This window comes from Symphalangus syndactylus, chromosome 11 (genome assembly GCF_028878055.3).
Source record: "Symphalangus syndactylus isolate Jambi chromosome 11, NHGRI_mSymSyn1-v2.1_pri, whole genome shotgun sequence".
Classification (NCBI taxonomy): Eukaryota; Metazoa; Chordata; class Mammalia; order Primates; family Hylobatidae; genus Symphalangus; species Symphalangus syndactylus.
Window position 1 is genome coordinate 86,482,239 of NC_072433.2, and position 24,712 is coordinate 86,506,950.

Consider the following 24,712-nt stretch of genomic DNA (forward strand, 5'->3'; position numbering starts at 1 on the left):
GCATTGCCAAGAAAATCCTAAGCCAAAAGAACAAAGCTGGAGGCATCACACTACCTGACTTCAAAGTATACTACAAGGCTACAGTAACCAAAACAGCATGGTACTGGTACCAAAGCAGAGATATAGACCAATGGAACAGAACAGAGCCCTCAGAAATAATACCACACATCTACAACCATCTGGCCTTTGACAAACCTGACAAAAACAAGAAATGGGGAAAGGATTCCCTATTGAATAAATGGTGCTGGGAAAACTGTCTAGCCATATGTAGAAAGCTGAAACTGGATCCCTTCCTTACACCTTATACAAAAATTAGTTCAAGATGGATTAAAGACTTAAATGTTAGACCTAAAACCATAAAAACCCTGGAAGAAAGCCTAGGCAATACCATTCAGGACATAGGCGTGGGCAAGGACTTCATGACTAAAACACCAAAAGCGATGGCAACAAAAGACAAAATTGACAAAGGGTTCTAATTAAACTAAAGATCTTTTGCACAGCAAAAGAAACTACCATCAGGGTGAACAGGCAACCTACAGAATGGGAGAAAAGTTTTGCAATCTACCCATCTGGCAAAGGGCTAATATCCGAAATCTACGAACAACTTAAGCAAATTTATAAGAAAAAATCAAACAACCCCATCAAAAGTGGTCGAAGGATATGAAGAGACACTTCTCAAAAGAAGATATTTATGCGGCCAACAGACACATGAAAAAATGGTCATCATCACTGGCCATCAGAAAAGTGCAAATCAAAACCACAATGAGATACCATCTCACACCGGTTAGAATGGTGATCATTCAAAAGTCAGGAAACAACAGGTGCTGGAGAGGATGTGGAGAAATAGGAACACTTTTACACTGTTGGTGGGACTATAAACTAGTTCAACCATTGTGGAAGACAGTGTAGCGATTGCTCAGGGATCTAGAACTAGAAATACCATTTGACCCAGCCATCCCATTACTGGGTGTATACCCAAAGGACTATAAATCGTGCTACTATAAAGGCACATGTACACGTATGTTTATTGCAGCACTATTCACAGTAGCAAAGACTTGGAACCAACCCAAATGTCCATTAATGATAGACTGGATTAAGAAAATGTGGCACATATGCACCATGGAATACTACGCAGCCATAAAAAAGGATGAGTTCATGTCCTTTGTAGGGACATGGATGAAGCTGGAAACCATCATTCTCAGCAAACTATCACGAGGACAGAAAACCAAACACCGTGTGTTCTCACTCATAGGTGGGAATTGAACAGTCAGAACACTCGGACACAGGGTGGGGAACATCACACACTGGGGCCTGTTGTGGGGCGGGGAGCGGGGAGGGATAGCATTAGGAGATATACCTAATGTAAATGATGAGTTAATGGGTGCAGCACACCAACATGGCACATGTATACATGTGTAACAAACCTGCACGTTGTGCACATGTACCCTAGAATTTAAAGTAAAAAAACAGTTTATTGAAAACTATATTACATGAGGATTGTAGAAGTCAATTTTAAAGCCATTTGCCCCCCTTAATTTTTTTTGGTTTGAGATAGAAAATATAATTCATAAATCTATTAACTATGCACAGATAAACTGAAATTCATTTAGCTACGTTGGAAGCCAGGGTCTGCTACAACCCCTCTGAGTTGTGGGGCCCCCACTCTCCTCTCCAGGTACTTAGAGTATACACCGTGACCATATATATTATGGGCCATGTGAGAGCACCAGTGCCTAGTGATTTATTAAATATCAGTCAAGTTTATTTTGTTTCTCATTTTAAAAATAAAATAAATTAGAAGTCTGGTATTTTCGTCTTTCGCCCCTACGAATCATCTTTCTTATCCTTTAATGAGCACAAATACAGAGAAAAGAGGAAGCAAATGTGGCTGAGAGGTTAAGTAAACTAAGATTGGAGAATTACTCATATAATTTAGTGGTGGACGTATTGATGACCCTTTCGGAGCTATCGGTGCTCCCTAATGCTGTTAGAGCTCCACCCTTTCGGTGGAGTGGAGGGAAAAAATACACTGAATGGAGAGCATAGAGGAGAGTATGGGAGGAAGAAAGATATAAGTAGTATAATCAATTGTAGGAGGGAGATTTTCTGTGAATAGAAAGTAAATAAATGTCACAATAGCTACATGGGGTGTGAAGATATTTTCTTTTAAAAGAGGTGTGAGATAAATGTATGCATGCATGTATATGTCTTCTACGTATGTAACCTGTCTGAAAAGCAGTTTTAGCTTTCAGTTGATTCTCTGTTGCTTGTGTCATAATGTTACTGAGATGATCATAGTAGACTGGAGCATCCTTTTTTTGTTTTTGTTTTTGTTTTGGGACAGGGCCTCATTCGGTTGTTCAGGCTGGAGTGCGAGTGCTGTGGTGCTATGTCAGCTCACTGAAACCTCTGCCTCCCAGGCTCAAGTGATCCTCCCACCTCAGCCTCCTGAGTGGCTGGAACAATAGGAATACACCACCATGCCTGGCTAACTTTTGTTAATTTTTGTAGAGATAGGTTTTCACTATGTTGTCCAGACTGGTCTGGAACTCCTGAGCTCAAGCAATCTGCCCGCCCCAGCCTCCCAAAGTGCTGGGTTTGCAGGTGTGAGCCACAGTGCCTGGCAGGAATATCCTTCTAATAGATAAATTTCAATTTTAAATGATAGGCATTCTTGTGTGTTCTCATATTTCTTCATATACTTACAACTTTCAGATAAATTATGTTTTGATATAGCCTTCAGGGCAATATTCTCAGAGGCAAGAGCAACTTGGAAAACAAGTATCTTCCTCCACACCAATAGCACAGTTGATATTATCATGACTGTGGCATGATCTCAGAAACATGCCAATACTATTGCTTAACTACTGCTAGAAATAATAGTTTATTATAAAAACCCTGGAAGATAACCTAAGCAATACCATTCAGGACATAGGCACAGGCAAAGATTTTATGAGGAAGATGCCAAAAGCAATTTCATCAAAAGCAAAAATTGACAAATGGAATCTAGTTAAACTAAAGAGCTTCTGCACAGCAAAAGAAACTATCAGTAGAGTAAACAGACAACCTACAGAATGGGAGAAAATGTTTATAAACTATGCATCTGACAAAAGTTTAATACTCAGCATCTATAAGGAACTTAAACAAATTGACAAGAAAAAAAGCAAACAATCCCATTGAAAAGTGGGCAAAGAATATGAACAGGCACTTTTCAAAAGAAGACATGTATGTGGCCAACAAACATATGAAAAAAAGCTCAACGTTGCTGATCATTAGAGAAATGCAAATCAAAACCACAATGAGTTACCATCTCACACCAATCAGAATGGCTACTATTAAAAAGTCAGCAAATAACAGATGCTGGTGAGGTTGTGGAGAAGAAGGAATGCTTATACACTGTTTGTGGGAGTATAAATTCATTTAGCTATTGTGGAAGACAGTGTGGCTATTCCTCAAAGACTTAAAGACAAATACTATTTGACCCTGTAATCCCATTACTCAGTATACACCCAAAGGAATATAAATTATTACATTATAAAAACATGCATGTGTATGTTCATTGCAGCACTATTCATGATAGCAAAGACATGGAATCAAACTAAATGCCCATTAATGATAGACTGGATAGGGAAAATGTTATGTATATACACTATGGAATACTATGCAGTCATAAAAAAGAATGAGACTATGTTCTTTGCAGGGACATGGATGGAGCTGGAGGCCATTATCCTTAGCAAACTAACACTGGAACAGAAAACCTAATACCACATGTTCTCACTTGTAAATGGAAACGAAACAATGAGAATACATGGACACATAGAGGAGAACATACACTGGTGCGTATTGGAGGGTGGAGGGTGGAAGGAGGGAGAGGATCAGGAGAAATAACTGATGGTTACTCAGTTTAACACCTGGATGATGAAATAACCTGAATAATAATTCCTCATGACACAAGTTTACCTATGTAGCAAACCTGAACTTGTACCACCCCCACCCCAAACTTAAAAGTTAAAAAAGAAGAAATAATAGTTTATGTTGGCAGACTCTCTTCAATGGTAAAGTAGCAACATGAAATAGCCCTGTTCATGATTCGCTGGTCTGGGGGCATTTTTCAGCTAATGTCAGTGAGACTAATAGGAGAAGCTGCTATGCAGAAGCAGAAAGAAGTCATCCTGATTCTTTCCTGTGGAGATAGATGACTTTAACAACTGCTGTAATTTTTCTAGGTTAAAATCATTGCTTCTGTGTTCTAGCTACAGAATTCAGGTCTGTACTTTGTTTATTCACTTTTATTGGTCCAAAACTATGCATAGACACTCTGGAAGACTCCACGTAGCCATTTAGAGTCACTAAGAGGGCTCACATGATGTATATTTCATCCAAGAGAAAATTGACAGATTGTACAAATATGGCAGCAACTTGCATCGGGTGCTAAAATAGAAATTAAACCTGCAATTTTAGTCATTGTAAGATCTATAAATTGCTTCACAGATATTTCAAAAAGCTTTATAGTAATGTGAAAAATACACCAATTATTATACTGTAGAGACACCTTTTGGATAGAAGATCTCCATTTATTGCTTTGTCCGTGAGAAAAATGATAAAAAATCAACATGATAATAGAACAAATGTATAACTTGGGAAATAGCTTCAGAAACCCATGAATTATACTTTGCTTAACTCGTTTTTATTTCTTTTTTACCTGTTGCTTGATATTACCAGTTAGTGAATATCACCAAAAGAAGGCAAAGAGAGGAGAAAAAATAGAAAAGCAGTTGAATAAATAGCAAATGGAAAAATGTATCTGCATTTAGCTATACTTACTTCCATATAAAGGATATACTAAGCATGCCTTTATGTGTTCATGTCAAAATTAAAATTTTCAAAATTCTAATATCATTCATTGTGATTTTATAATACGTATCTAAATATAATAAAATATATCACGGCAAATGTATCTCTGTACAATTAACTGTTTTACAAGCCCCATCTGCTGGCCTAGTCATTTTAAACAGCATTCAAAGCAACCAAAATCCAAGGACAAACTAAGAACGACAGATACTTCCTTGAAGTTTATTTTCATATGATATAACCAGTAGCTAAGACTAAATCTCACCTCATTGACTTGTTATTGCCTCTTCAAAACCGTTACCTGAACAGAACATCAAACATAGTAGTGACTGAGAATAAGGGCATAGTAAACTGCTCCCAGAATCTGAAGTATAAGTCTATTAAGAGTAATGCATAATAGATGATATTAGCCAAGAAAGGTTTTCTAAATATGTCACTGAGAGACTTGGGTTTACTGTGGTGTAGAATAAGGCAGGCATGAATGAAGTATGAATATAATTTTAAAAAGCTGAAGTCTCAATCAGCCGTACTCTATGCCAGCTAAACATGAATGTTATTAACAGATAGGGAGTAGTTTTGCCAAAAATCTAGAAAAGAGGAGTTCAACCTTTTTGTTTATCTCCACCCTGAAAGGGAAGAGTCCTAACAGCCACATCGGCTTTCTGACTCTGCACATGCGCCTCTGTGTCAGGAATGGATGCTTCAGCTAACCCAGCTCAGTGGCCCATCAAGCAATGTATCCTCTTAGTTTGATTCTACAATTGTTAAGCAAAAGTCTGTGGATTTAGTTATATAATTTTTGTTAGGGAGACAAGTAACCGATCCTCCTTTCCCCAACATTAAATAAATTAATTGAATAATTCAACAAATAGTTATTGTCTATTTGATATCTAGGTCTAGATCTATATTAATGACATAAGCATAGCCTGCCTTCTTGGAGCTTATAAAATATTCTTGCCAATTAGTGTTTATCATTATTAAAAAAACTTTGACATGCTTGACTTATTTAGACTCTTAATTTACTTAGTGTAAATCAGTCACCATAACTTGGATGACTCTGTCAACATTGCTAAAAAAATAAGTTTTTAGAGATGCAGGTGAGAAGAGGATTCTTGCCGGTAATGTCCTCCAAATAGTTGCAAGGAACACAGGTGTTATCTGCACGGCCAGCTTGTCGCATTCAATGATATCTCTCCCCTGTTTCTTCCTATCTGAAACAAATACTATTTTCAGAAGTGATCATAAGACAAGACTCCAAATGGAGCATGTCAAAAAATGAAAATGATCTTCATGACACTAGAATTCCTAAGTAGAATAACATAAGGGAAATGTATTGATACTCATATTTTTTACACAAAACAGAATGAATACAAAGAAGTCACATTTTATGTATCTTATTTGGTTTAAAAAGATTCACTTTATTTCTCCATTTATACAATCAAAGCAAAACTGTGACTTTAAATTAGTTTCCTTAAAATAATTTTGTTTATAATTTCAGGTCTTTTAAAGTGTTATATATATACATTTTTAAAATTCAGCTAAATATTTCAAATTATTTTCATTTTCTAAGCAGGTAAAAGAAAGTTAAATATTAGTTACATTTTGAACAAATCATATATACATTTTTATATAGTCAATTCTTTTCTTGAACTTTAAAGTTTCAGGGTACATGTGCAGGATGTACAGGTTTATTACATAGGTAAATGTGTGCCACTGTGGTTTGCTGCACCTATCCACCCACCACCTAGGTATTAAGGCCCACATGCATTAGCTATTTATCTAGATATTCAGGTTTATTACATAGGTAAACGTGTGCCATGGTGGTCTGCTGCACCTATCACCCCATCACCTAGGTATTAAGCCTTACATGCATTAGCTATTTATCCTGATCCTCCCCCTCCCCCGCCCCCGATAGGCACCGGTGCATGTTGTTCCCCTCCCTGTGTCCCTGTGTTCTCATTGTTCAGCTAGCTCCCACTTCTAAGTGAGAACATGTGGTGTTTGGTTTTCTGTTCCTGAGTGAGTTTGCTGAGGATAATGGCTTCCAACTCCATCCATGTCTCTGGAAAGGACATGATCTTGTTCCTTTTTATGGTTGTATAGTAATCCGTGGTGTATATGTACCACATTTTCTTTATCCAGTCTATCATTGATGGGCATTTGGGTTGATTCCATGTGTTTGTTATTGTGAATGGTGCTGCAATGAATATATGTGTGCATGTATCTTTATAGTAGAATTATTTATATTCCTTGGGGTATATACCCAATAATATGATTGCTGGGTCAAATGGTATTTCTGCCTCTAGATCTTTGAGGAATAGCCACACTGTTTTCCACAATGATTGAACTAATTTATACTCCCACCAACAGTGTAAAAACATTTCTTTTTCTCCTCAACCTTGCCAGCATCTGTTGTTTTTTGACTTTTTATTAAAAGCCATTCTGGCTGGCATGAGATGGTATTTCCTTGTGGTTTTGATTTGCATTTCTCTAGTGATCAGTGATGTTGATCTCTTTTTTTTTTCAATATGTTTTTTTGGCTTCATATATGTTTTCTTTTGAGAAGTGTCTGCTCATTTCCTTTGGCTGCTTTTTAATGGGATCGTTTGTTTGTTTCTTGTAAATTTAAGTTCCTTATAGATGCTGGGTATTAAACTTTTGTCAGATGCATAGGTTGCAAACATTTTCTCCCATTCTGTGGGTTGCCTGCTCACTCTGATGATAGTTTATTTTGCTGTGCAGAAGCTCTTTAGTTTAATAGATTCCATTTGCCAATTTTTGCTTTTGTTGCAGTTGCTTTTGGTGTTTTTGTCATGAAATCTTTGCCCATGTCTATGTCCTGAATGGTATTGCCTAGTTTTTCTTCTAGGATTTTTGTAGTTTTGGGTTTTACATTTAAGTCTTTAATCCATCTTGAGTTAATTTTTGTATATGGTGTAAGGAAAGGGTCCAGTTTCAATTTTCTGTATATGCCTAGCCAGTTCTCCCATCACCATTTATTAAATAGGGAACTCTTTTCCCATTGCTTGTTTTTGTCAGGTTTGTCAAATATCAGATGGTTGTAGGTGTGTGGTCTAATTTCCTTTCAGGAGTTTTGCCTGGCCCTGTCAACCCAATTTATTTTACTTTGTCTAATTTCTGTAGGAATATATATTTTTTATTACTACTGATTTAGAATTTGATATAAGTTGTATTTATTGATTTATATGTCCCATCTCATAAAATTAAATAAGATATTAACCAAGAAGGGTTCTACTGAATTATTGGTGGAAGTGGGAGCCTATGGCATGGGTGGCCTGAGGAGCCTGGACCTGAGGAGGGGTAAGCTGACTTCAGGTTTCACGGCATTTCTCTGCTTTCTTCGGAGATTTCTAGATTCTAGACTAAGCAGTACTTTGCAAACATCACTGTATCTATTGAATATTTAGAATTGCAAAAGAATATTCTTGTTTTATTTTTACAGATTTCTTATATTACAATAGAGCAATATCATAATATTGTATTATTACTTTTATTTTGTGGATATGATAAAATACTATTTATCCATCAATGAAAATTTCTGTGTTTATAATCCACTTGCAATTTCTCATTGGGGGAGCAGTGGTATAATTAGTGAGGCAGATAAAAAAGCTAGAGGTGGGAAGGATATTAAGAATGACCTTGGGGCTCCAAAGAGCTGCTACTTCTCTCCCTAACATTTCTGTTAGGATACAGATTCCTTTGGTTTTAAGGGTACCCCATAGCCTCTGGCACATCATATGCAGTTTGAGTCCCCCGAAAGCAGAGCTAGAGGCAAGGACTTAGGTGAGGCAGTTGATTTGTGAGGTGATAACCAGGATTCAAGAGTGCGGGAGTGGAGAGCGTAGAGAGGAAAAGAGGAAAAGCTAGTACAGGGTGCATTATGGAGATTGCTCCCTTAGGCCATAGGGGCTTGCCCCATACATCTGTCTGGGAAAAAGGACAGAGCATTTGCTGCTTAAAGTTTGCCCTAGGTATGTTAACTCCTTGCTCCTTCTGGGTTTTGCTTGCAGGCAGGGTTTTTTTTTTTTTCCTTTTTTTTTGTACTCCTTCAGTAGTGGAGAAGATTCTGGTGTGTGGTAGGAACCTGGAAGTGCCAGGTGTCTGGACTCTGTCCTACAACTGTGGGTTAAAGGGGAATGTGGTAAGGCCCAAGTGGCATTTGCTACATATCTCCTTGAAGAAATCATGGTTTTCAAATTGATGCCTCTGAGAAAGAACTGGTTCAAGAAGGTACATTTTAGGTGAATGAAGGATTGAGAGCGATGCTTTTTAATCTAGTCTTCTTTGAGCTCCTCCTGAAGGGGTGAGAGCCATCTAAAAGAGTAACTTTAGATCATCAACATCTTATCTTAATCCAACCAAACAGGTTTGGCCCAAGTTTATCCATTGTACATATTGAGTTTCTGAATGAGCTTTTGTTCTAATGCTAAGAAACAATTTGACAACCACAAAATGTAGTGATTGTGAATTTGGACTAGAAGCCTGAGTGCGATCATTTAGCAACTGTATGAACATTGGGCAAGTTATTTAAACCTCAATTTTCTGTCCCTTTGACATACACTTTTTTGTGAAGATGATTTTGCCTTATGCATGGGAAGGACTTAGCACAGGGCCTGGCACTGAGTTAAACCTGCAATTAACCTGACAGGAAGTTTTGAGCAAATGGAAGACCTGGAAACCTGAAGGTTTTTGATGCTCTATGGATTAAGGCAGGTAAAAAGGAAAATTAAAATTATGCTCTTAGGAACTGCCTAACATAGCATAGGAACTGCCTATGCTGTTAGGAACACCGCCTGGGAATGACGCTGGTTATGGGTGTCTAAGCATTGGAGATACTGAAGAATTTTAAGCTTGACAAAGTCAACATCCATAATTTACATGTACTCTATACTCTAAAAAATGTGCAATCTTTTAATAATGCTATTGGGTCAATTGCCTTCTTCAAACATTAGAATCATTTTAAAGAAACAATCTATGCACATTGTCTCGTATGGCTGTATAGTTATAGCTGGTGGAGAGGATTTCTTTTAGTAGATGTTGATGGTTATGCAGTCAGTTATTCCATAATATTTATTAAATCACTTTGGCTTTGAATATGTATTTAGCATACTTGCGTTTTGTGTCTATTGTAATCCCATTTGAACCAAATTGGAGGGTAAATTAATGTCCTATATACGCAAACTCATTTGGACAAAATGGCTAGAAAAGACATTATTTTTTGAATACTGAAACCAGATCTGAATATTTAATGTTGCTTTAAAATTTTTATTCTTCCAATTTCATCTTCGAATGTTCCTTTTATTTTTCTTAGACTTTGGGATGGTAACCGTAATTTCTATTTCAAAGCTTTCTTGTGTTAATTATATTGTAAGTTTCTTCTATAAAAAAGTAACACAGTGTTAAATTTAAAGGAAATTATTAAATGGTTTGCTTTAAATGAAACAATACATATAAAATACATTCAATTCCAATGAAATGCATATAAAATATGTTTCAATTCCAATGAAAAAAGTTTGTTTTCAGTAAATAGAATAATATGTATATAATAAACCATTTCTTCATATAATTAGGGATGGTCTTACAAATATTGAAGACATAGGTTGCTGGTTAATACAAAGTTCCTCAGTCATCTGCATTATCATAAGATCTCATATAACATATTTTGCTACTGCATATATACATTTAATCTTTGCACTGTTCTTCACATATAGTATCTCACTAATACATCATCCTATGCAATAGGTATTATTTCACCCATATTTAAAAGAGCAAATAATATCACACAAAATAAAATAATTAACTCAATGTTACCTTGACAGCATGTGTCAAAGACAAAGTCTGAACCTACATCTGTCTGACTTGTGAGCAATAATTTTAGTACACATCTCTTAAAAAGAAGAGATTAAATTTGAAAACCAATTTCAATATTTTTGAGATCATTTTGTTATAGCCATTTAGGCTAAATTAATATGCTTTTGCTTTATTACCTGCTAATGCAGCTGATTTATTTATTTATTTATTTATTTATTTATTTATTTGAGACAGGGTCTCGCTCTGTCACCCAGGCTGGAGTGCAGTCACATGATCTTGGCTCACTACATCCTGCACCTCCAGAGTTCAGGTGGTTCTCCCACCTCAGCCTCCCAAGTAGCTGGGACTACAGGCGTGTGCCACCATACCGGGCTAAGTTTTGTATTTTTAGTAGAGACGAGGTTTCACCATGTTACCCAGGCTGGTCTTGAGCTCCTGACCTCAAGTGATCCACCTGCTTCAGCCTCCCAAAACGCTGGGATTACAGGTGTGAGCCAGCATGCCTGGCCTTGCTGATTTATTTTTTGTATAAAAAAAAATATCAGACCATTTAGTGTATCAATTTTAGGACAAGTTTTAGATGCGAACATCCTAAGCATTTATTCATTATGTGATAATGTATTAAGTACCTCCTGTGTCAGAACCTTTGTAATTTCTGGGAATATGGAGATGAAAGCCATGTATTCTGATATCCAGGATTTCATAGTACAGCAAAGGATATAGATAAGAAAGGAACCAGACCATTGTATAAGTAGGTGGCACACCCTGTGATAGAGGGATAAATGTGATTGTCTGATGTATACACAGGTGAAACAAGCTATGAAAAATTATTTTCCAAAGGCAGCAGTGGTGTAATATGGATAATTCAGCACTGTCTAGTTGAGAAGACCTATGACTGTCCTGAGGAGTGTCACCTTGGGGCATTTCATAAAGTTCAGAAAAATAACGGGGCAATTATTCATGTCACTTCTGGCTGATCCAAGGGCGTTGATGGAAGGCACTCACCAGACATCAACTAGAAAGCTAAGATGTCTCTTTATCACAGAGCAAGTGATGGACAGTCTATAGACTTTGCTTCAACTTGCATAGATTTCTTAATATGGACCATAGGTGGGTCTGGCAGTATCTTATTGCTGAATTCCTTCTTCCTACCTACTGGCTCCCTCCACTCCACCAGGTTTATTGGCTTTGTGCTAGATCTCATTACCAATCCAACTCCTTTTTTTCTACCAGCCAGAATGACTGTCATGTGGCCTCTTGGAGAGAGGCTCATTTAGTTCATCCTCATACTCTTGCTAGGCTGTTTTAATAACAAAAACACACCAGTGCCAAGCTTCCTTCTGTGCCTCCCCCTCAGACTCAAGGGAGCTTTCTTCTGTCAAGAAAAAATATGCATCTTACAAATCAAAATCTTCATACTCAAATCTCTTATTTGCTATATATTAAAACCTCAGTGAGATACCATCTTACCCCAGCCAGAATGGCCATTATTAAAAAGTCAAAAAACAACAAACGTTGCCATGAAAATGGTGAAAAGAGAACTTATATACCATTGGTAGGAATGTAAATTAGTACAACCTCTATGGAAAACAATTTAGACATTTCTCAAATAATTAAAAGTAGATCTACCATTCAATCCAGTAATCCTACTACTGGGCCTCTACCCGAAGGAAAAGAAGCCATTGTATCGAAAAGATACCTACACGTGTATGTTCATCACAGCACAATTCACAAGTGCAAAGACGTAGAACCAACCTAACTGCCTATCAACCGATGAGTGGATTAAAAAAAGTGGTATATATACATCATGGAATATTACTCAGCCATAAAAAGAACAAGATAGTGTATTTTGCAGTTACTTGGGTGGTGCTAGAAGCCATTATTCTAAGTGAAGTAACTCAGGAATGGAAAACTACATATTGTATGTTCTGACTTATAAGTGGGAGCTAAGCTATGGGTATACAAAGGCATACAGAGTGCTATAATGGACATTGGAGACTCAGAAGTGGGAAGGTGGGAGGCGGTTGAAGGACAGAAAACTACATATTGAGTATAATGTACACTACTCGGGTGATGGTTACAGTAAAATCTCAGACTTCACCACCATACAATTCATCCATATATCCAAAACTCACTTGTACCTCAAAAGCTATTGAAAAATAAAACCAATTCTCATTTGTGATACTGACTTCAGAAGCCTATTTTGTGGATGCTGCTGATGGGTACTAAAAACGGAAGGAAAGAGAACACTACTACAAATAATTACTTATTTTTGTCTATGAAAGTAACTTCTGTAGATAATTTTTAAAATCAAATAGTTCTACAAATTTCAGGATGAAATACAGTAGTCCCTTGCTACCCCCTCCTCATTCCCCAGACTCTTTAGATGCAACCATTTTCAACTAATTCTTTTGTTATTTACATGTTTCAAAATAATCCCGATCACTTTTTTTTTTTTTTTTGAGACAGTCTCACTCTGTTGCTCACTGTGGAGTACAGTGGCACAATCTCAGCTCACTGAAATCTCTGCCTCTTGGATTCAAGTGATTCTCCCACCTCAGCCTCCCAAGTAGCTGGGACTACAGGTGCATTTGTAGCTGGCAAAAATTTGTCAGCTAATTTTTGTATTTTTAGTAGAGTTGGAGTTTCACCATGTTGGCCAGGCTGGTCTCGAATTCATGACCTCAAGTAATACAGCCACCTTGGCCTCCCAAAGTGCTGGAATTACAAGTGTGAGCCACAGTGTGTGGCCTCAAAATAACACCCTTGATTTTCAGTTTTACATGTCATAGTAGGCAGAATAATGAGCCCCAAATATGTCTACAATCCTAATCACTGGAACCTGTAAATATGTTATGTTCCATGACAAGTGGGAATTAAGTTAGCAGATGGAATTGCAGTTGCTAATCAGCTGGCCCTAAAGAGATTAGCCTAAATTATCCAGGTGTGCCTCAATCACAAGTTTCTCTTAAATGTGGAAGAGGCAGGCAGAGAAATCAGTGTCAAAGTGGTATGCTATGAGAAAGACTTACCTGATTGTTGCTGGCTTTGAAACTGGAGGAAGGGGGCCACAAGCTAAGGGATGGGGGCAGCCTTTAGAAGCTGAAAAAGGCAAGGAAAGAATTTTCCCTACAACTTTCAGAAAAGAGCACAGCCCTGCAGCACATCTTGGTTGAAGGTTTGTACTTCTGACCTCTAGAATTATAAAATACTAAATTTGTGTTGATGAAACCACTCAGTTTGTGGTAATTTGTTTCAAAACCAAAGGAAAGTGAAATAGTTATTATTAGTGGACTTCATACTCTAAGATATAAGGATTTAATTTTCTTTCATTTCATCTTCTCAATTTTTCTGTTAGAGTTATATCATTGATTACATCTAAATTCAGTGTTTACATTTTTAGGGCCATTTCATACATTTTGAAGCTGAACAATATAATGTCTTGGTAATTGCCCCAGTTTCTTCATTTGCTTTCTTTGACTTATCTGTATTCTATTCCTTTGTGTAAGAAATATGAGTCAATACCTTGTAGTATTTGCTTTATTTTTGAAATATTTATCACCAAGATACTTATTATCCCAATGTCTCTGCCTAAAATATCACTCTTCTCTCAAGCCCTTCCAACACATTGAATGAACTATGAATTTTATTTATTCATATTTCCTTTGAGGTGTCTTTTTCTTTTTAAATTAAATTAAATTTTAAGTTCCAGGATACATGGATACATGTGCAGGACATGTGGGTTTGTTACACAGGTAAACATGTGCCATGGTGGTTTGCTGCACCTATCAACCCATCACCTAGGTGTTAAGCTCCACATGCATTAGCTATTTGTCCTGATGCTCCCCCTCCCCCCACCCCCCAGCAGGCCCCAGTGTGTGTTGTTCCCCTTCCCATGTTCACAGGTTCTCATTGTTCCAATCTCACTTACAAGTGAGATCATGCAGTGTTTGGTTTTCTGCTCCTGTGTTAGTTTGCTGGGGATAATGGCTTCCAGCTTCATCCATGTCCTGGCAAAGGACATGATCTTGTTCCTTTTTATGGCTGCGTAGTATTCCATGGTGTATACATATGAGGTGTCTTTTTCTAAAAGTTTTGTTTTCTGTTCTAATCTGGACCGCATGCTCTCTGGGTCTGCACTCATACTGAAATATTCTTTCACCATCATCCCGAGAAATCCTGTCACTTCCCTCTTTTGGATCTTCTATTACTTGAATCCATGTGCTCCTCACTCTTTTCCCCTATGTTGGCAGAGCATATCCTCTAGTAGTTTCTTAATACAAGATAAATGAGAAATACCTTTTTGAGACATAAAGTGCATGAAATGTCTTTGTACCACCCTTATGTTTGACATATATTTGGCTGGCTAAAGAAATCTATATTGGAAACACATTTTTTCTGTAATTTTGAATGCACTACTCTGGTGTCATCTATATTCAGTGTTAAAAAGTCCAATGCTGTCTGAATCTCAATCTCTTTTATGTGCCCTGTTTTTTTACCTTTGGAAATTTTGGTGCTACTTTATTGCTGGTATTTCAAGCTATGGGTTTTTTTTAATGGAATTATTATTATTATTACTGTTATTTTGGTCCTGAGGATATGTCCTTCAGTTTGGGGAAATTTTCTTTTATGATTTCTTTCATAATATGCTTGCCTGCATTTTCTCTGTTCTGTCAGATTTTAGTCTGATGTGGAAAGTCCTCCAGTAATCTAATTTTAAAATGTTTTCTCTCCTATTTTCATTTTTTTTGACTTTTGCTTTGTTGTCTTAGAGATCTCAATTTTATCTTTCAAGCCTTCCATTGCGTTTTTAATTTTTCAATTCCTTTTATTTTTCTGAAGTTTAATTTTAATCATAACCCATTTGTATGTTTTTTTTAAAAGGACTTTATTGAGGTATAATTTATATGCTATAAAATTCACCCATTTTATTATACAGCTGCAATTTTTCTCTGTTTCTCTGAGGATATTAATTACAGGTATTTGAAGTTTCCTCCTGTTTTGTTTTTCATTATTTTTGCTTCTCTCTTCATTTCTTTTTTGTGTGTTTGCTTTCTTCATTTTATTTTTTCCTTTTCAGAAGGGGATTTTTCTGAAATCTTTGGGGAGTCTTGATAATTTCTAAGTGTAAAAACCTAAAAAACTGGAAGCTGTAGTTCTTAAACAAAACTTATCTAGACTTGGGTGATTCTCAGGGTGATTAATAGAGAGTTCTCTGTTTTGTTGGGGCACCCCGACTCTCCATATCTCTGTATTTTCTCTTGAGCTATCACTTTTTCAAGAGAACTTTCTCATCTCCTACTTGGGCAGGGAGTGGAAGTAAATCAACCTGTCTGCCAGCATTCTAGAAGTCAGCTTGGGGATGGAGACTGATGATGCATTCATGCACCAGTTTTCTTTCATCTAATTCTCTTGTTTTCAGTACATGCTCCTCTTCTCATCAGTGTCTGGATCTCTGAGTCCAGAATTATTTGTTCCAACCTTCAGCCCCCTGGCAGCATGAATTAGGGAAGTCACCTGAGTACACAGATATATGTGGGATTTAGGGGCACATTGTTTCTTACCGAGACTTGAATACTTCCCTTTCTAGTTTCATCTTTATTCCTACCTTCGGAAGTACCAGATCTATCCAACTCCTGAATTTTTCTGGAGTCATGCTCTTAGAATAATCCTGCTTTTCAGCATATCTCTTTTCTCTGCCCCTCAGTCATAAGCTTTTAGCTTGCTTTGGTTTGTTGCATTTATCTGTCTCCTTTGCTTTTAGCCCTTACATAAGGATAAAGAACATGCATATAGAAAGGAGCATAAAGTATACATGTGTAGCATAACAATGTTAAAGTGACAGGAGTTTAACCACCATCTGAGTCAATAAATAATACATTACTGCCTCTAAAATAGTCCTTGTACGTATTCCGTTGTGATTTTACTACCCTCTCCTTTGAAAACAACCGCTCTCCTGATGTTTTTGTGAATAACTTTCTTGCTTTCATTTGTATTTTTTTTTGCCACCTGTGAATGCCTCTCTAAGCAATATATTTTAGTTTTGCCTCCTTTTTGAGCTTGACATCAGTGGAAATAGATTATACGTAATCATTCGGGTCTTACTTCTTTGCTGAATATTACGATCATTAGGTTCATTTATGCTGTTGTGAGTAGCTTAATCCATTTCATCCATTTCATTGCTGTGAGAGTGTGCCATAGCTTGATTAGACCACAATTTAAAAAGATTTTGTTACTGCTGGGCGTTTTAGATTTTTCCATGTCCTTTTGCTTTATAGCTTTTAAAATTATCTTCCCTTTTTTCTGTTGCCTTCTCTCATCCTCTTTGGGTATGTATCTTAAATAAAGTTTTTATTTTTTTCTTTCAAATGTTTTGTACTTTTTAAGTAGGGGGGCACTGGGAGATAAACCCTATGTTTAAATGAAGCCAGGATTATTATGTTAAGATACTATATGGTGTCGAAGTTATAGAAATTATGCTAAATACGTTTTTGTACACTTGAGTTCTCTGATTCTTTTTGCTGTCATAAACTGAGACTGGGGAACTTAGGACAATGTTGAAGCTAAGTTTTATAAAACCTAAAATTATGATTTGGTTAGGAAAGAGATCTTAGTGCATTTGATGTAAGAATTCCACTTTGCAAAGAGAATGGAAGTGGCTGCCTCCGTACAAAGGCAACCACAAACTAACGCTTGCCTTTGAATTTGTGATATCCCTTAATTCTCCAGTATCTTTCTTTTTACATTAATATTCCATTAAAAACATTACCTGGAATGATCCTCTGTGCATGAAGAAATACACATTCTGCCATGATAAGTGCAAACAAAACTGAACATTTTATTTCTCCCTTTTTGCTATTCTCTGACCTGCAGTGCATTCCAATACTTTCTGCTCTCAGTGAACACGCAGTTCTTTGTTATTTTGATCACTGGACCTCAATAGCGCAGCACATAGGCAATGGCCAATGGATATTCTGGCCTGAATATTAATGATATCTGAGTACAGACTGAGATATAATAATGCTAAAAATTGTAGATGATGGTTTATTATTTCTGGACAGTAGCACGCAGCTAAAGGAAGAGTATAGGTAGTTAAATACAGGTGATATAAACACACACTTTACTCTTTTGTGGCCAAATATAATTATATCACATATATCATAAATTCAAAGTTTTATTTTCAAAAGAGCAACCTAATTATTTTCAAAGCTTTTTGTAAAAAACTCCATTCATGACCTTGATGATTACACAGACTAAGAAATCTATATTTAAAAGAGTGTTTTTCTGTGTAAGAAATATTTTTTAGTGGTTCATTAAAATCACTGTGAAGCATTTTTTCCCTTTCAGGTTACATAGTATAACGATAAATATACCTGCTCTGATCATAAGCATCAGTGTTTAATTGAAGATTCAGTTTGAACTACAGAAAACGTGGTACCTGTTATTCATAGGATTGAATATTTTTTGATTTAAAAAAACAAACAAAGAAAAAAGCAGATAAGGAAGGGGAAATCTTATAAAGTAGAAGCTTTACCTGTGATGTAGTGGTGTTGCAAAGACCACTAATGGTGTCTCCCACTATCTGATCTGGAAACAAAGACATTGTCCTGTTGTATTTTATTTACGGAAAAATAGGGTTACATGGAATCATGTTACTTGTATAAGAAAGGCAGTCATCACCTTTCTTTTACTGAATACATAATTTTTCAGGATTTGGGGATGATTTTTCTAAAGCAGAATCCTTTTTCTTTTGGAATATTTCAGATAATTTCAATAGGATCTCAGCTGGAGCTCAAGACTTGGTTATTTTCTTTTTCTTTTATTTCTTTTTTCTTCTATTTTTTTTTTTTTTTAAATGAATCCAGCATCCCTTTGGAGAACAGAAGGTGGCACTCTTCCTTTTATCTTGTGAGATTTTCCACTTGAATGTTTAATTCTTCCTGTTAAGATTCGGAGCAGCACCCTGTTGGCGAGTTGATTGTTTCTTTGTGGTTAATGACTACTTTTTCACTTATCAAAAGACAGGGACACATTCCATGAAGTGTAATATTGAATGTGAGGCACCAACTGTCATTGGCAATTCAATAGTAAATAGCGGTTAAAGTTTGATGAGGTCTCTTACAGTTTACTTGCCCGTGTGAGCAACTTGTTTCCTGAATGATTTTCTCCTCATTTTGTTTTATTGACGTAGGGAATAGAAAGCATCTAAATATATGAGATCACTTGGAAAGATTTGCTATTACCACTTCCACATGCTCAGAAACTGGTGGTGGATTAAATGAGCATATAGTGATAAAATGTGTGACCTTTCAGCCAATTGTAAGTCTCACATTAAACTTCTTTTTGAATCTTAAATCTTGTTTTATTTTCTTGTGTTTGGTATCTATCTAGGTTAGTTAATGTTGGTAAGGTTGAGATTGTCTCATAGATGGAAACAAAATTGATTTGATTGCCCTACATTGTATTTACATTTTTTCCCAAGGGCATGAAAGCAGTCACACATATTCAAGTATTTTCTAAATAATGTTATCTTGTTAGAATTAATATATTCTGTTTCTTTTTTGAAGGTCATCTCTTCATTATGCATGTAAAACAGGCCCAGATTTTCCTAGTGGTCCTACATTTAGGCTTCATCATCATATAATTTGCTTCATTTTTTAAGTATTTTAAGCTCCAAATTGAATATGAATTGTAAACATCACTGTGTCTTGTTACTAATATAAATTATTAGGATATGTATGTGTTAGGAAGTTGGTTACTTAAATTGGGATAATTAGATTTGATTCTATTTTTAACATTCTGCCTGACATCAGTGTAGAGTTTAAATCCTGGTTCTGCTCAACACTTTAAATGATATGGCCTCTATGTGTGTCTGGAGCAATTCTACCTATCATATCCCAGATTGTTTTTGTGGTATTTTAATTATAGCTCTCATTTTTATTAGCTAAACAATTCAAGACAAGTCTTGTACTCTTGCAAAAGTGCTATCTATTAAGAAAGCAAACCAAAATTCACAATAAAAATAAAAAACTATTTGGTACTTTATAAAAACTAGATAAAAATCAGTGAGATTTTTTGGGATACTGGGCTAGGAAGAAATATAAAAAGATGATACCTTTCAGTATAAGCCTAAAAGCTCATGGCTGATAAGACACAGGAGAGGAGCAATAAAACATGGTCCTAATAATCATGATGAGGGAGAGTTGCTTGGATGTCATGATAATCATCTGTCTCCTTTCCCCACTTCCCACGTTGATAAACTATAGAAAAAGGAGTTCACAGAAATCAATTATTAAGAGGACCTATTACAGAATCTAGTCCTGGAGAATGAAAATAAGTATAACTGAATCTTTAAATTAAGAATTTGAGAGCTATGGAGTCCAAGTACCTCTTGGTGATTTTTCATTGTATTGGCCTCTAGGTAGAATGAGCATGGATTTTCTCCAATTAGAAGGCCTGTAATTTGTTTTGCAGGGACTTTGAAATCAGTAGGTTTGGGCTGTATAGCTGCTAGTCTGGGTATATTTTGCATGGGTTTTACAGCTGTAGCACTCAGGAATAAAGTCATAGAGCCAAAGACAGCTTTCTAATATAAACTTTGATGTTCTGTAGCAGAGGTCAGCAAACTATTTTGTAAAGGCCCTATAGTTAATGTTTTAATCCTTCTGGGCCAACAGACAAAAAAGAGGATATTATGTAGGTACTTTTATAACTATTTACAAGTAACCATTTAAACATGTAAAATAATTCTTAGCAGGCTATACAAAAATAGGCAGTAGACCTGGTTTGGCCTGCAGGCCACAGTTTGCTCAATCTCTACAGCATTCAAAAACTGTATTCTGTGTCTATATTTTGTTTTAATAATTCAGGCTAAGATCCAGATGTTTGGTCAGAAATACAAGAACACTAGTATTCTTAGAGCTTGAATGTTTGTTTGAATTATATAAAGAGCCGTAGCTGATTAGACAGATTAAAATTTTGGTTTGGTTGATTTGCTTGAACTAATAAAGACACATTTACATCTGGCAAACATGAAGTCAGGTCCTCAACAATCAAGTGGCATTTATTTAAACTATTACGGAAACGTCAAAAGTCCTGCTGGAGACAAGGAATCACTACAGCAGGTAGTTCCTGATGTTTTATAATTCTGTGCTTAGGAAAGACCTGATCTAGTTTAGTAAGTTAAATAAATCAGTCAGGAAAATATAAAATTCTATTAAAAGAAACATAAAAACATAGTTTGGTCATAAATTTTGTCTTGCAGTTGCAGAGGCTCTTTAATGATTCCCTAGTTTGTACTAAGCCTTTGAGAATTGCTTTCCTTGTAATTTGCAGGGAAACATCCAGCAGATGGGCTGAAGGTCTTGTCTAGCTACTGAAAGACTTGCTAGCCCAAAAGGAAATCAGGTCATCCAATCAGATGAACCCATTCTCTTGAGGTTCTGCACAATTGCTTCTCTGGATGGCAGTTAATCATCAGGCCATATGGGTGTTTTTAACATCTGGCTAACTTCCAGGAAGAATTCACTAAGTTTGGTCTAGTACAGTTGGAACATATCTTCCACTGTTTATATGTCTCATAATTCATAGAAAAATATCTTTTCATATTGGGAAAAAAGGCTTAGAATCAACAGGGTTTCATTTGCCCTACAGCGTTCTCCTGGCTATGAGCTGTTGCCCACCTTAGGTTTGTCTCCTATAGGAGATGACGTTGCTGTCTTCATATCACGAACAATGGTTCATGACATCAAGATATTTCTCCATTAGTTTTGTCCTATGCATGCTTCTCTATGAATTCAATACATGTTTAGTATTTTCATTGTAGGTGATATGTAATTAGTGTTTTTAGTTACTTTTAAATTTCACTTATATGATAGAAAAGACACAAAGTATAGTTAGGGATGTGTTTTCAACAAAGAAAGTGAACTCAGAATTTTTCTAGTTCATGGACAGTAGTTATTTTAAAAAGTAAAGAAAAAGTTATTTTTATAATTAATTGGCACTTACTGAATTGATGCTAAATATGTCTCAGCCATATTATTTTGATTTAAATATATATTTTCCTTAGAACTTCTCTGTACATTATTTTGATATAACTGTGAGGTAATGATATAAGGTTACCATCTTCGAAATTATTATCTCCACAAATATACATTTTATTTAAAGAACCTATAAAGGTTTCCCCAATAATTGTCAACTAATAAGCTTCCAATATTTTGTAATAAAATATTCCCTGGATTAACTATCATATTGCATTAATTCTAAGAGGCATATTTTCTTATCTTCACTTTTTAGCATCTTTGGAATCTGGGTGCATCCTGTAAGTGATAATAATAACATGATAGTATGTTCTGTAAAACTGGCAGATTTTAAATGATGGTACAGCGTAAAATCAGGAGCTGATTTAAATGACAGTGCATCTTAAAATTGCTGGTTTCTTAGATTCAGTAAAATAAACTATTTCTGGAAATATCCCAGGAAAGAACAAGCAAATAGAAAAAAAAAGCACATAACAGAATAGAAACAATGACATTTGGGGATGTAGAGCTCAATTAAACAACAATCTGAAGTTAAACTTATTCTTAAAATGGATATTCATTGGTGGCCTATTTTATGCATTAAGCTAGAAAAGTAAGGATTATGAAAAAGGTATATGATACTACCTAGATCTCTAAGAAATTACAATATACTTTGAGAGTCAAGACAAAGAAATACGAGATAGTGAAACATTGTCTAGACTTTTTACAAATATTAAAAGTCCTTTAACAAATGTTAAAAGGACAATGTTTATCTGTATATCTCTCTGTGTATGTATATATGCATATATATAATGCTAATGATAGAATACATATATTTCAGCATTTATACCTGTATTTATATATACAAACACTATTGTGGGCTAGATCAGTTGAGCTGTTTGGAATCATCATCATGGCTGGGTGCAGTGGCTCACACCACTTATCCCAGCATTTTGGAGGCCAGGAGATCAAGACCAGTTTGGGCAACATAGGAGACCCTGACTCTACCAAAAAAATAAAAAAAGAATCATCATTATTATCATCATTACAACTATCATTGATTGCTTACTGTAAACTGTACCAGGAACAGTATAATATAAAATGTAAATTATAGATAATCCTGAGGAAAGGCTAGAAATTATCCAGATTATAAGAGTTAGGACAAAAGGGTATTTCAGGTGAGGAAAATGGCATCAAGAAAAATTTTAAGTTGGTTATGGGAGTAAACAATTACAGTGGCAGTAAGAGATAATTTTATAAAGTTCAAGACTGATGCTGGAGATGAAGTTGGCTAAAAGGCTAAGACCAGATGGTAAGAAAAACTGCATGCCAGAGTAAACAAGACCCTGAGAAGCTATCAAAGGCATCTGAGTAAAAGAAGGACATCTTGATCTTGAAGACTTCTCTTTCTTCTGCTGTTTCCTCTAGCTATTATTCTATTTCTTTGTTCACTATCAGTCTTTAAGAAGGTCTATTCACTCTGTAACTTCTGTCTTATTATCTATTTCCTTAACTCTTTATGCCTTACAGCATGGCTTTTTGAAAATTCCCATTCTGCTGGAACTGATGTCTCAAGTCCAATTGTGTCTTTTCTCACGCTTCATCTTGCTCTAGGAAGTGATTGTTACCATCAATTAGTTCTGTCTCATCGATTGGTCTTTTTGTGGATCCTGTGGCCATGCTGCCTCTCAGTTCATGTTCTATCTTTATGTTTATTCTTTTAAAATCTCTTGCTTTACTATTTCTTCTCATTCCTTTGCTGTAGATTTTTCTGAGGTGAATTTTAAAATCTTCTCCCCTTTGATCTCACCTTCACACAATAATTTTGACTTAATTCACAAGAGTCCCCAATTTACTTCTAGACCTGACTTTTTATCCAAGTATTAGTCTTATATTGATACATACCTTCATGGACATTGATTTGTATAGTTCTTAAGATCAACATGTACAAAACCAAACTGTTTAATTTCTGTAAATATTTGAAAAGTGACACCCAAATCAGTTTCTTCTGATCTCATATTTCTGCTTTTAGCACTAGCCCTGTGTCAGTCACACAGGTTAAATATCTTCTACCAATTAAACATTATTTTAAACTGCACAGTTAAATAACATTTTCATAAAAGTTCAAATATTACAGGTAAGGCCAGTGTATCACTGAGTCCCCTTATCCATGTCTTATTTTCAAAGAAAACAATTGTGTATAATCTCAGTTCATTTGAAATTTGTGTGTGTGTGTACGCAATATATAGTTTGGTTTGGGGGACGTATATTTAACAATTTATCTTGCACATCTTTCTTGCAATGTTAACATAAATAAATCCATCTAATTGTTTTAAACATTAATAGTATTTCATTGTCATCAAGCCATTTTTAAAACATCTCCCTTACATTCCAACTAACATGTAATCCTTTTTACCTCAGCAGTGTTATTTCACATATAGTGTAAAACTCCCATTTTAAAGATACATATATAAACACTATTGTAGGCTAGATTAGTTGAACTGTTTGGAATCATCACTGAGGCCCATAGTTTATTTGACCTGCCTAGGGCTATTCAGCTCTTTGTCCTAAAACCAGACCTGCTGACTCTCTTCTGGGTTTTTGTTTTGTTTTGTTTTGTTTTGTTTTGTTTTTATCAGCACCAGGGTTCCTTTATTTACAGTCACATTTCTACTTCCCTAGGACTGTTAAGATCTCACTGAAATATAGGCACCTTAAAAGAGACCTAACTAGAGCAGCTCTTCAGCCAGTCTGACCCTATTTTTATCACTTAACATCAAAATCCAAATAAAAGAGTTGGATTAAATATTCTTATTAACTTTACTAAAGCCCGAATGACTTAAAAAAATAATTGCATCCGGTCTTACAGTAATCCCAATAGGTAAATGTTACATAACTTGCTACAATGAAAAAAAACCAAAGAATATAAACCTGGAAGTAACTTATTTAACTGCTTAATCAAACCAGTGAAATCACTAGCTAATGTGCTGTATTTGATTTATGCTCTTGCT